The 14184-nt window shown below is 40.8% G+C and overlaps 1 protein-coding gene across 4 annotated transcripts in view; it reads right to left on the bottom strand.

Annotated features, from left to right (window-relative positions):
* Nucleotides 1-14184, bottom strand: part of LUZP1 (leucine zipper protein 1) — an 83364-nt gene that overhangs the window by 12892 nt on the left and 56288 nt on the right. The window contains exon 1 of one of the 4 annotated variants that reach the window (XM_019631422.1): nucleotides 8431-8824. The exons of the other annotated variants lie outside the window; for them this stretch is intronic. The gene's annotated coding sequence lies outside the window, so the exon portion shown is untranslated. Of the gene's footprint in view, nucleotides 1-8430; nucleotides 8825-14184 lie in introns of those variants that run through there. 4 annotated transcript variants of the gene reach the window in all.

Here is a 14184-nt window from a genome sequence, read left to right as displayed (position 1 = left end):
TTCAGCAAACTTCAGAGCAAGGAAAGTTATCAGGGGTAAAAAGGGGTATTACATAATGATGAAGGGGTCAATTCTCCAGGAAGATATAACAGTCCTTAATATGTATGCATCTTACAACAGAGCATCAAAATGCATGAGACAAAAACTGACAGAGCTGCAAGGACAAACAGATGAATTCACGGCTACAGCTGGAGAGTTCCATACCCCTCTATCATAAACGGACAGAGCTAGCAGACAGAAAATCAGTAAGGATATAGTTGAACTCAAAAACACCAGCAATCAACCGATATAGTGGAAATGTGTAGGCTACTTCAACAACAGCTGAATACACATTCTTTTTTTTTTTTAGCTGAGCCATCCTGCCACCTGTTGGCAGCTCAGCCGCAGCTCAGCTTCACAAGGAACAGTCACCAAGATAGCCTTCTAGGCTATAAAACACACTATATGCTCTCAGACCACAATGGAATTAAACTAGAAATCAATACCAGAAAAACAGCTGGGATATCCCCAAATACATGGAGATTAAACAACACACATGGGTCAAAGGAGAAACCTCAAAGTTTTAAAACTATTTTGAATCGAATGAAAATAAAAATACAACCTTATCAAAATTTGTGGAGTGTAGCAAAAGTAATGTGTAGAGTTAAATTTATAGCACTGAATGCATATATTAGAAAAGAATAAGTATCTACAATCAGTAATCTAAGCTATCTTAGGCAACTAGAAAGTGAAGAGCAAACTAAAACCAAGGTAAACTGAAGTAATAAAAATTGGAGCAGAAATCAATGAAATTGAAAACAGAAAATCAACAGAGAAAAATCAGTAAAACCAAAAGCTAGTTCTTTGTAAAGATCATAAAATAAATAGCCTCTTGCCAGGCTAAGAAAAAGAGAAGACACAAATTATACTAGACATGAAAGAGGGAACATCACTAAGATCCCATGAAAATCAAAAGAAGAATAAAAAGCAATATTATAAACAACTCTATGTCCACAAATTTGATAAACTAGATTAACCAATTCCTTGTATGTCCACAAATTTGATAAACTAGATTAACCAATTCCTTGAAAGACATAATCTGCCAAAACTTACACAAGAGACAATTTGAATAGCACTGTTTCTATTAAAGAAATTGAATCAATAATAATCTTCAAAAACAGAAAGCACCAGGCCCACCCAGATGGGTTCACTGGTAATTGTAGGGAAAAATTATACCAATTTTCTATATTCTCTTCCAAAAGTTAAAAGCAGAGGGAATACTTCCTCATTCTATGCCAGCATTACCTTAATATCAAAACCAAAGATATTACAAGAAAACTACAGACTAATATCTCTCATGAGCACAGATGTAAAAATATTCAAAAATATATTAGCAAATCTAATCCAACAACGTATAAAAACAATTTTATCAAGTGAGATGTATCTCAGGTATACAAGGCTGGTTCAACATTTGAAACTCAATGAATGCAATCCATCATATCGACAGGCTAAAGAAGAAAAATCACATGATCATATCAATAGATGCAGAAAAAGCATTTGACAAAATCCAATACCCATTCATGATAAAAACTCTCAGCAAACTAGGAATGGAGGGGAATTTCCTCAACTTGATAAAGAACATCTACGAAAAACCTACAGCTAACCAAACTTTTAATGGAAGGACACTCAAAGCTTTCCGCAAAGATCAAGAAGAAGACAAGGATGTCCGTCTTACCACTGCTTCTCAAAATTGTGCTAGAAGTCCTACCTAACACAGTAAGACAAGAAAAAAGTATATGATTGGGAAAGAAGAAATAAAACTGTTCACAGGTGACATGATTGTCTATGTAGAAAATGCAAATGAATCAACAAAAAGATTCCAGGAACTAATATGCAATTATAGCAAGGTTGCAGGATATAAGGTTAACATACAAAAGTCAATCACTTTCCCATACACCAGCGATGAACAAGTGGAATGTGAAATTCAAAACACAATGCCGTGTACAATTAGCATCCCCCAAAATGAAATACATAGGTATAAATCTAACCAAGTATGTACACAATTTCTATAAGGAAAACTATAAAACTCTGATGAATCAAAGAATTAAATAAATGATATATTCCATGTTCATGGATAGGAAGATGCAATATTTCCAAATGTCAGTTCTTCCCAAATTGACATATAGATTCAATGCAATACCAATAAAAATCCCAGCAAGTTATTTTTTTGCGGATATCAACAAATCTTAAGTTTACATGGAAAGGCAAAAGACCCAGAACAGCCAATGCAATATTGAAAGAGAAGAACAAAGTTGGACTGATGCTACCCAGCTTAAAAACTTACTATAAAGCTACAGTATTCAAGAGAGTGTGGTATTGGTGAGAGGACAAACAAATAGATCAATGGAACAGACTAGAGCCCAGAAATAGACCCATGTAAATAAATACAGTCTACTGATCTTTGACAAAGCAAAGGCAATACAATGGAGCTTAGTCTTTGCAACAAATAGTGCTGGAACCAATGGACATCCACATGGAAAACAATAAATCTAGACACTAATATTAACTCAAAATGGATCACAGGCCTAAACATAAAACATAAAACTATAAAACACCTAGAAGCTAACATAGGAGAAATCCTAGATGACCTTGGGTACAACCATGACTATTTAGATACAATACTAAGAGCAGGACCCATGAAAGAAATACAGTAGTCCCCCCTTATTCATTGGAAATATATTCCAAGTTCCTCAGTGCATGAAACCACAGATAGTACCAAACCCTACATATACACTCTATTTTTTTCGTATACATACATAACACTGATAAAGTTTAATTTATAAATTAGGCATTTTTCACGGATGAAAGATTTGTTCTTACTGTAGATCTTAGCAACCTCAGCATATGATTTTTTTTTTTTCCTTATTAAATCAAGAACTTTCACCTTTTCCCTTAAAGGATGCACTTTACGGCTTCTCTTTGGCACATCTGAATTGCTAGCATCACTACTCTTGCACTTTGGGGCCCTTAAGTAAAATAAGGGTGACGTAAACACAAGAACTGTGACACCTCTAATAACTGGATCTGATAATTGGATCTAATAACTGAGATGGCTACTAAGTGACTGACAGACGGGCACAGTGTACACAGCCTGGATTCGCTGGATGCTTCACGTCCTGGGCACAACAAAGCTAGACAGAGCAAGATTTTATCACGCTACTCAGAATGGCTCACAATTTAAAATTATAAATTGTTTATTTCTGGAATTTTCCATTTAATATTTTTGGATATGGTTGACCACGGATAACTAAAAAATCACAGAAAGTGAAACTGAAGATAATGGGGAGGGGGACGATGACGGTAATTGATATGCTGAACTTCATTAAAATTACAAACTTCTGTTCTGCAAAAGGCAATGTCAAGAAAATGAGAAGACAAGTCACAGGCTAGGGAAAAAATATTTGCAAAAGACACATCTGATAAAGAGCTGTTGTCCATAAAATACAAAGAACTGTTAAAATTCAACAGTAAGAAAACCAAACAACCTGATTAAAAAATGGGTCACAGACTTTGACGGACACCTCACCAAAGAATATACACAGGTGGCCACTGAATTTAAAACATGGAAGTCAACAAGAGAAATTTTGGACAGAGATGAAAGCTTTATGAGAATGAGTTCAAGAGAAAATAAGGAGATGAACTGGAGATAAATATTACATGAATTTTTGAATTCTGCTAATGAAAAAGAAAAAAAAGCAAATAAATGGGTAGGCCACTGACAGAAGAAGTGGTGTCAGGAGGTTTTTTTAAGATGGGGAAAGCATGTTGGCATATCAATGGCATATGATCCAGGAAAAAGGGGAAAACTGACACGCTGTGCAAGAGGAGGAAATATGGAGCAATGTTCTTGGGTGTAAGAGACAAAATGGGGCTCTGGCAGGTAAGTACAGCAGCGGCATTGGAGAACACAGGTAGTTCGTAGTTCATCCTGGTAACAGGCAGGAAGGAGGGGATGTGGACACCGCTGTTAGTGGAGAGGTGGGAAGGTAGGTATAATGGTGAGCGTCCAGTAACGTCCTCTTCTGAGAACTTTTTTTTTGTTTTTGCTTTTTCACTGAAGTAGAAAGCAAGGTCATCATAAAGTGACAATGGGGGGAGTAAAGTATTACAGGTTTCAGAAATGGTCATCAAGGTGAATAGGAAGCACAGAATGACTGCCAGGCAATATTAAGGACCCACCTGAAATCCATGGATAGGATTTAAAGTGAGACCAATTGGCAAAGTGGTCCTTTTATATCCAGTCTTGTTCAGCTGACGAGACGATGGCACAGAGTAGACAGAGCCAGGACTGAAGCGTTGTGAGTGTAACAAAGCAAAAGAGAGGGGAATCTGGGGTGTGTGCAAGGGAACTTAAACTCATTCAGTAAAGAGAGAGAACATTAAGAACATGTGAAGAACAGTGAACATGTAATAGGGACCAATGAACTGAAGGTACCAGTGAGGACTGAAGGATTGTTGGAGTCAGGGTACTAGCAGGAATGAGCTTGAAACACAGGAGGTGGTAATGAGGGATGTCAGGGAACTGCAGTACCACGGGGCTGCAGTAATTGATAAGGTCAGAAACTAAGGTAAGTAGGCGGAGCACAGGATTTTTAGGGCAGCGAAAGACCTCTGTCTGATACTGTAATGGTAGGTACATGTCATACATTTGTCCAAACCTAACACCAGGAGTGAACTCTAAACTATGGACTTTGGGTGATAATGAGCTGTGAATGTGGGTTCAAACGAATGTACCATTTTGGTAGGGAAGGTTGATAATGGGGGAGGCCGTGAGGGGAGGTGGCAGGGAGTATATGGGAAATCTCTGTACCTTCTCAGTTTTGCTGTGAACAGAAAACTGCTCTGAAAAAAAACTGCCTTAATTAAAAAATAAAAATTAAAAAAACTAAAGTATGATCATGGGACAGGCTGGGAGTGGGGAGGCCACTGGAAGAGAGAAATATCTGAGATACAAAGGTGTTGCGAGGATCACCGAATCATACATTGAAAGCACCACAAATGAACAGAACTAGTGTTGGAAAGAATGGTAATAAACAAGAAGCTAAAGTCATTGAGAAATTAGGGGCAGTGACCCAGGGGGCCAGTAGGTGACAGCAACAGTAAGGGTACTGGAGTGGTAAAGTGTGGTAAGATTGTATTTACAACCAAGGATTAAAAAGGGAGGGAACATGGTTTAAGCCATAAGAGAAAACAGCCACCATTTATGAGAGAAAAACTACTCAATCATGATCCCATTAGAAAACCCAGAGCAAAAGAGAACCTCAAGTGGGACCTGAGATGTCAAATGCCACTTTCCTCCAACCCCAAGGTCTCTTCCATTGATTGCACCTTAAGGCTAGAGCCACCAGATGGAGCCCAAGTTCAACTCTTAAAAAAAACAAAACACCAAGGTCTTGGAGGTGCTGGAGATACAGAGCCTGCCCCCTCCCGGGTTATTTCTCCCTCTCCAGCGCTCTCCTTCCCTGCGTGCACCTCTCTCTGTCCTCTCATCTTTGCTCCTCTTGGTCTTCTCCTTTTCCCAGCCTACAGGTTTCCTCATTCACAAAAACAGGGAAAAAATCCCTAAATTTATATTTCTTGTAAGTCAGAAACCTTTTTTTTCCCTTATACCCCCACCCACTTATCCTACTTTGAGTGCCACATACAAAAATACTTGTCTTTGGACTTTTGCCTAGTGGTACAGTAAAAAAAAGCCTTTACCAATTCATACACAGGGTGGAGGGGGTGGGGGACTGAACTAAGTATGGGCCATAAACCAACTTTAAATGAGTCAATACAGAAAGGATCTGCGTTGGCAGGGCAGTTACTGGAAGACAAATGATATATGATGCTTCTACAGAGTGCTTTAAAACAGCTGATCTTCATAAATATGCTAGAAAGCCATTAAATTGTACTCTTTAAAGAGATGAACTTTATGATATATAAATTATCTCAATAAAGCTGTTTTCCTTTAAAAAAAAAAACTCAGCTTACTCGAAACTGAAACATTCCCCTCAACAAATCTTATTTATACAATTTATACTAGCTTTCATAAACAAATCCCTTTTTCAAGAGGGAAATGTTAAACTTTTGTACATCCTCATTACAATTATAAATTATAATTCTGAATTAGTAGAGTCCAGGAATTATATTACTTTTTTTATTCATTTGGCTTTCGGTGCCAATTTTACATGTTCTGTTCAAGACTCTAATATGAATCAGCCAGTACAGCACAAGAAAAGAACGAGCTAAACCCAGTGAATATACAGCAAATACTTACTGGAAATATTGGGTTGTCGGAAAAGTCATGACCTATTTTCCTATGTTTTGCGTTGCAAAAATGCATCATGACTTTTCCAACAACCCAATATATAGAGTTCTCTATCACATGCCACTACCCAAAAGCATTTAAAGGTCCTTGCTGCTCTCAGGATAAAGTCCAAACTCCCCAACATGGCATGGCGCATCCTCAGGGTCTGGCCTGCCCATCTGCAGCCTCATTTTCAAACCCCACTGCAGCCCTGCACTCTTGCAGACCCACAGACTTGCACTTTCTCTCCTCTGGGCCTTTACTAGCCTGACTGGGAAGAGTTCCTCATTTCTTCAAATCCCACCTTAGACAACACCTCCTCCTGGAAGTTTCTGGAGCACCTCCTTTCCGAAAGCACAAGCCAGACTGGGGCCTCTTTCTGGCTCCCAGTGTCTGCTGTATTGGTCCCATCACAGCACTTACCACACTGTATCGTTTTATTTACTCATTTTCATTTTGTCTCTCCAATTTGTCTCTTACTCAACATGGTATTCTCAGTACCTGTCACAAAGCCTGGCACATAACTAATGCTTGAAATTTGATGAACGAATGGCTGAATGAGCCCTCTCATTCCCAAGTGGCTGGTCAGCCCTTTGGCACTAACCATTAACAGAAAAAAATAAAAATGATGCCAATAAGCTACTCATGGATTACAAAGCAGAGAACAATTGGCAGGAGCAGACACAGCCAGCACAGGTATCAGGTCCTGTGACAATGCTCAGTGATCTCATCTCAAGCCCTGTGCCACCTGCAGTGTCTCAGTCACCGTGCTTGTCCCTATTGGACACTGGTCCTCTAGCTTTCAGGTCTCTGCCATGGAAACGGGACATAATACCAAAACCCCCACACCATCAGCTCTAGCTGTCTAGCTCTAGTTATTGGACCAAGTGTTGGAAAAGAAGCAGAAAATGGATCTTCTTCCACTCCTTACAATGGGATTTCAGAGCCAAAATGTAGCCCACCGATCACTTAGTCCACTGACTTGCACCCTGGGCTCAGCAAATCCCCTCAGGGGTCATCCATGGGGCACAGCGCAGAGGTCTGGGCAGGCCGAGCCTCTGATGTGCACCAAAGCAACTGATTTTAGCTCCTTCACATACTGGGCTTCCCCCATAAGACTGTAAAGAAATAGTTCTGCTGCTTTTATTTAAAATAAAGCCACCTAGGCCGGCCAAGTGGCTCAGTTGGTTAAGAGCTCACTCAAGAGTTTGACCTCTGAGCAACAGCGGTTCGAGTCCCGGCCCGAGTTGAGCAGCCGCTGAGCTGCCAACAGGTGGTAGGATGGCTCAACTAAAAAAATAAAAAAAAAAAAAAATAAAGCCACCTATTTGGCCCAATCCCCTTATTTTAAAAACGAAGGAAGTGAGCCTCAGAAGTAAATACTGTGATTTCTCCAGCAACTTAAGTTTCCTGATTCTCTAATCCAGGATTCTTCCCGCTGTGTGAAATCACCTCCCGACAAACTCGTAAGCGTTTTTTATAAAGTGAGGAGTTCTGATTATACACAGACCAATAACAGCAAAAAGGCACAAAGGGAACAAATAAAGGACAACTTCACACTGGGCACTAACAGTACAGACAATACATTAAGTACTTAATGTAACGCTTTCTCTAGGGATCCCAGATCTTCAACAAACTACTTCTGCGGTTTTCTCATCTATACAAAGCCACTGTGGAAATCCCCAGGCATGTAAAGCACTTAGGAGAATGCCCTGCACATCTATTAAACAGTAAACAGTAGCCACTACTATTATTCTGTTCAGCCTTCACAAGAACCTTGTGGGACAGGGTCCCTCCGACTTGCCCAAGGTCACAGCTAGTAAGAAGGATACCCAGATTCTCTGAAGAATGCTTCCTGTTTGGCCAAGTCCTTGATTTTTCTATGCATCAGTTCCTTCCTTGGAAAAAAATAAGAGTATCAATCCAAGCTTCCTCACAGCAAAGAAAGTCAGCAAAAGCACTTTGAAAAGTCCCATGTATACCTAAGGTAAGTTTCACCAGGCAGAATCCTCCAAAAAATAGCACTTGGCTCAGATCAGCCCTCTACCCAGGGAAAACAGGGAAATGGATCCAAAATGAGTTAAGTGTCGCTTATCTCTGACCTTTAGGCTCTGAGTATAACCACAGAAAGAAATGCTTTGCTTCCTCCAGGACGATCCACAAAGGGAAGGGGTAGAGCCTCTCTTCCCAGTGCCTCCCGATTCCCCATGAAGTATGTGTATCCAGGTGAAATTCGTTTATTCAGTAGCCATCTGTGGAACACCTGTGATGCACCCAGCATTTTGCCAAGTGCTAGAGAGAGATCCTTAAGACCTCACTCTTGTCTTTAAGGAATCAGAAAGAAGAGCCAATTATAAACCAACAATAAAGCCTCCCTGACCATCTTACCTACTACAGCACCCACCTTTTTGCTCCGTTTCCTTACCCTGATTTTTTTGCTTAGCACATTTTACTTCCCAATGTATATACAATGGGAGATCAGAAAAAGTGATTGATTGCGTCTGAGGGTGGGGTCTGGGAAGGAAATTGTTTATAGTAAACCTCAGAAATCAGAGGAAAGTGAAGAGAAGGGTAGCCCTTATCCTGTAAGGCTAATTCGTGTGCATTCTCTCTCTCTCTCTCTCTCTCTCTTTCTCTCTCTCTCATGTCTAGCTCAGTTCCAATTCATACTGGAAAGATACAGCACCAGCTGTCTCTCATTGGGGTTCCTTTCTGCCCAAGTTCTTAAATCTAGTTCCAAATGGCCCTATCCAGCATTTTACAGCTCTTCTTGTCCTAGTGGGCCAGGAAAGTCTGAAACAGAACATAATCAAACTTGCCCTACCCTTTCCCCAACACAGCTGCCATGATTCACTTCCTGTTCCCAAGTCATTTAAAGCATTAAAACTTGAAAGTTTGATAGTATTCATATAAGTATCCAACTTAGTTTTTTAGTAAATCTTTTAGGCTTTGTAAGACCTAAAGTTTCTGTCCCAACTACTCAACTCTGCCATAGTGGCGTGACACAGCCATACACAACATATAAGCAAACGGTGTGGCTTATAAATGTCAATAAATTTCAATTAAATTTTATTTACAAAAACAGGCAGTGGGCCTGTGGACTATTTGCCAACCCTGACCTAAAGGAAAATAGGACTATTTTCAAGCAGCTTCATCCTGACCGTTTTCTAGTTACCTATCTTAAAACCTTAGGCTGTCTACATCTCACCACCGCTTCCTGAGGGTTTCTATTTAATTACTGGGCTTAAATGATCTGTCCCAGCATCACAAATTCATTCATTTTAGATATGCAAACCCCAGGGTTAGTAGCCCTGCTCGCATGCAGAGATTCTCCAGGTTGGGAGGATTTAGAGATGTCTGAATCCAACTTCCATTCAAGGCAGGAGCTATCTAGTCACTCAGCTCCTATTCAGACACCTCCAGTCACAGGAAGGACACTCATTTCCTCCCAAGGCAACTCATTCCGTCTTCAGACAGCTCTAAGGTAACATATCCTACTTATCTTTTCCTCCTCAGCACATTTAACCACTTGATTACAATTCTGGTTTATTGTCTTGACTCTTTTTACTAGAATGTCAGATCCACATCAGGAATATGTTTTTTTTTTTATGTTTGTAGCTATTTTATACTGCTGTTCTCTCCAGCACTTTGAACAGTGTTGGTACATAAAGGGTATAAAATAATTGTTTACAGGAAGGAAGGGAGGGAGGGAGGGCAGTAGCAAGGGGCAAACAAAACAATGCTGCACTTAGGGAACTTTAAGTAATTCAGCAGGACTGACATGGGAGGCCCAAGGGAAGAGCCGAGCAGGTAGCTGACAAGGTTGGAGTGCAGACAGGGTGCAACACAGAAGCTCCTGAAATCTCACAGCGAGTGCAGAGGCTGAGGTGTTAACGTCTGAGGAACAGGTTTAGAATTGACCTTTCTCCCCATCCTCTTCCTTGCCCCATTCTGATAGGGAACAGCTTTCACTGCAGCACCTGTTCTCCGAAGCCTTTTGACAGCCCCTCCCCCAACAAAAATGCACCACCCTGAACTCGTAGCTACTTCTATCACTGTACCCATGACACTAACTTGCTAATATACTTGTATTCCTCTACTGAGCTCTGAGCTCTGAGAGCAGGGGCTGTGTCATCTTTCTTTTCCTGTCCTAGGCACTGACTACTGTGATGGAGCAAGGTAAGAACTTTATGAAGGTAACAGTCTCACTGTATTCTGCACTGGCCAAACTACATCTAGGGACTTGTTTTCAGATCTGGGCCCTACATTCTAAGAAAGACACTCAGCCTTTATGGAAGAGGTTGCAAATGCAAAGAGATAAGGCTAATAATGTGACTGACAGCCTGGTAGGATGATGGCTAAGGGGGGAAATGTAGCCAACTAATTAATTTTTTTTTTTAAGTAAAGGAAATAAAAAGAACACGATGTAGAGCCTCTAAAACACACACTAACATGCCTGCAAGTGGATATGGCAAGCAAATCTGCAACCTGTTTTGGACAAAGGGACTTAAACAAGGGAGTAACACAGTCAGTACAGCATTTTTGAAAGGACATTCTAACAGGATAAACTAGGGTGCTATTGTAACCACCAAGGCAAGAGATAGGATAAAGGCCTCAACTAATACAGTAGGATGCGGTAAAGGGATGAGGGCGGGTTTGAAAGATGACCTGGCCAATCCAGTTTTAATAATGAAGCCCAAGACGCCAGGAGCGAATCTGGCAGCAGTATTGCCAGTCTGTAGGTTCATACTGAATCTTTTTCAAATAAACTGCTATTAAATCTAGTTAATAGCCTAAATATGGAGCTGATTTCTTTTGCAGGCAGTACAGTGTAATGATTAAAGACCACAGACTGTGAAGCCAGACACCCTAAATTCAAACCCTGATTCTGTGTGACCTTGGATAAGTTACTTGACTTCTGTAGGCTTCAATACCTACCTACCTTAAAGGGTTACAGTAAATGTAAATGAGTTAATACATGAAGTGCTTAGACTGGTACCTGGTCCATTGTAAGTGCCATGTAAGTTTAAGCTTAAATTCTAATTTACTACTTTTTGCATTTCAACTTGAAAGTTAGTATCAATCATCTATAATGTTTTCTACATCTTCCAGCTTGCCACCATGTGCTAGCTATAAATCTGATAAGCATGTCTTTTCTATGTCTTCATCCAAACTGATGTTCAAATTGTTAAAATATAACCAAGAACAGCCCTCCAGAATGTCACTAAAAACAGCTAGTCTAGATAAACGGATCTAGCAATCGGTGCTTGCACAATACCTGCGTGCAAGCCAGCCCCAAATTTTCTTTGTCTTGGGATCACATGAGAAAATGTTAGCTACCTAATTTTAGCTCTTAAGAGACACATTATCTTTATAGCACATTCCTGACCCTCCTTACTAGGAACCTTTTCAAAAATGAATGGTCCTGCTATACATCAAAGTGCTATATGGTAATTATCTCTGGGTGGTGTGGGTTTTCTCTTTATTTGCTAATATTCCTATAATAAACCTGCACTGATTTTATAGTTTAAGTAAAATCATGGCAAAGCTTGAAGAAAGAAAAGAATTATCAGCATGACTTACTCTTAGTGCACACAAGCTGGCTTCTACGGGTCACTGTGTTCTTAGCCTTTGCTCAGTCAGTTTTAGAATTTTACCAGGGATCACTTGTCAAGTTTCCCATAATACCCTCAAACCCATGTGACCTAGAGATTACAGATAAATCAAACATCACTACAAAGAGAATTAGAGTGACTCTGTCTTCAAAGTATGTCCAGAATGCATTACTTCCTGGCTACCCCCCACTACCACCCAAGTCTGGGCCACTGTCACCACTCCCTGCACTACTGACCATTGCAAACGCTTCCTTATCTGCTCTCCTTGCTTCTACCTCGGTCGCCTTTCCCCACCCTCCAGTCTGTTCTCCCACAGCAACCAGAGTCAGCCTTGAAAACCTAAATCCAAGCACGTCACTCCTCTTCTGCGCTCTCCAGTGGCTCCAACCTCACTAGGATGCACTCCTAAGGTCCTGCCCTGGCCCAAAGGTCCTACGTGATCCTGGTCTCATGACTTCTCTGTTCTTATCTCCTACTGCTCTTTCCCTACTACTCCACTCCAGCACTGGCCTTGGACATGACAAGTCACACCCATACCTCGGGGCTCCTACACCTGCTATTCCCTCTGCCTGGGATGCTTCTCTCCCAGATACCTGCCTGGCTGGATTGCTCACTTCTTTCAGAACTTGGCTTAAAATATCACCTCATCAGAGGCCTTCCCTGATCACCTTATATGAAGCAATAATTTCTCAGCTCCAACACCCTCTCTCACCTTAATCCTCTTTTGTTCTTCTGAGCACATACCATGTAATGGACCTTATTTATCTATTTACCTATTTGTTTGTTAATATCTAGTTATTCATTTCTTTTTTTATCTGTTTCTTCCCATTAGAAAATAATCCTTGAGGGCTGGCCGAGTGGCGCATTGGTTAAGAGCTGGCTTGGGATGCCAGAGGGCCCCGGTTCGGATCCCACATNGCATAGAGGTGTGGTTACTCAAACCAGTGGGGTAGATGAGATCACCCAGGGAGAAGAGAGGAGGGCCTGGGAGAGCAGAACGTTTAATAGCTGTAGGGAGGGAGATGAGCCTATAAAAACAACAAAGAAGTAGGAGGAAGAATAAGTGTTATGTCACTGCAGCTAAGAGAATAGAGTTTCCTTCTGGACGGAAGGAGTGGTCAAGAATGTCAGCTTCACTGACTAAATTAAAGATTGAAAATGTCAGCTGAATTCAGCTTCATGGAGGACATTACATTAGTGACCTCAGTAAGAGGCCTTACAGTGAAATGATTGGGCAGGCTGAGTAAGTGGAGTGAGGCAGTGACTAGAGACAGCTTGTTAGAAAAGTTTGGCTATTTAAAAGCAAAAGTGATGGATTAAAGAGAATGCTGGGCCGAGGAAGAGTTGTGTCTGTTTTTGTTGAATGGGGGGGACTATCCTAGAGCTACAGCATGTACGAGCTCCCAGTCCTAGAAGCTGCAAGTCACCCAAAAGTTTCAAACCTTTGTTACCTCACACCCAGCTTAGAACGCCACTTCCCTCAGACCAACTCATAAATACCCAGAGTATCGATCTAGAAGTTTTTGTTTATACACACATGTTATCTCCCTTACTGCAATGGAAGATAGAAGTGCTCTTCTCTACACTTTTCCTTGGTGCTTGCTGTCAGGAACAGAATATGGGGCTGTACACACCAGAGGGCCTGAGTTTAAAGGTTTTCTGCTGCCATTTTAATTTCAACGCACATTTTGGGGGAGTCATTGCTATTTCTACCCCTAGCAAGAACCTCCTTTCCATTTCATGGCCTCTATAGAACGTCTCTTTTGTCTCTATCCCACACTCCCTCTCCACACTGCCTGCTGCCCAGGCAACATACTATAATGGAAAGAGCACACATGGTCTCGGAAGTCAGGGAATCTGAGTTCCCACTGTAATTCAGTCACTTATCGGTTTAGGTGATTAAACTCCACAATCTCAGTTTCTTCAAGTGCATATAGAGATTACAATATCTAAATGTCATGGGGCTGATATAAGGATTATAGGACAATATCTATTAAGTGCCTAAGCACATAAGGCCTGGCATAAAATATATTCTATAAATGTTAATTCAGTTTTGTTCTCATCACCATTCTGATCACCATTATACCCCCTGCACATTTTTATTTAGTTTCCCCTTCCCTCTGTCCAAGTGTACCAGGACCCTTGGGAAAGAAACCTTGAAAAATTACCTGCCCAGTTCCAGCAGAAATAATTTTAAAGAAGTACTAAGAGGGTGAGCGGCTGGAGCCAGAGGTGTAACCA

The sequence above is a fragment of the Hipposideros armiger genome, unplaced genomic scaffold (genome assembly GCF_001890085.2).
Source record: "Hipposideros armiger isolate ML-2016 unplaced genomic scaffold, ASM189008v1 scaffold_999, whole genome shotgun sequence".
NCBI classification, from domain to species: Eukaryota; Metazoa; Chordata; class Mammalia; order Chiroptera; family Hipposideridae; genus Hipposideros; species Hipposideros armiger.
Note: the sequence above shows the minus strand (reverse complement) of the source record. Positions and strands in the feature narration are given on the sequence as shown.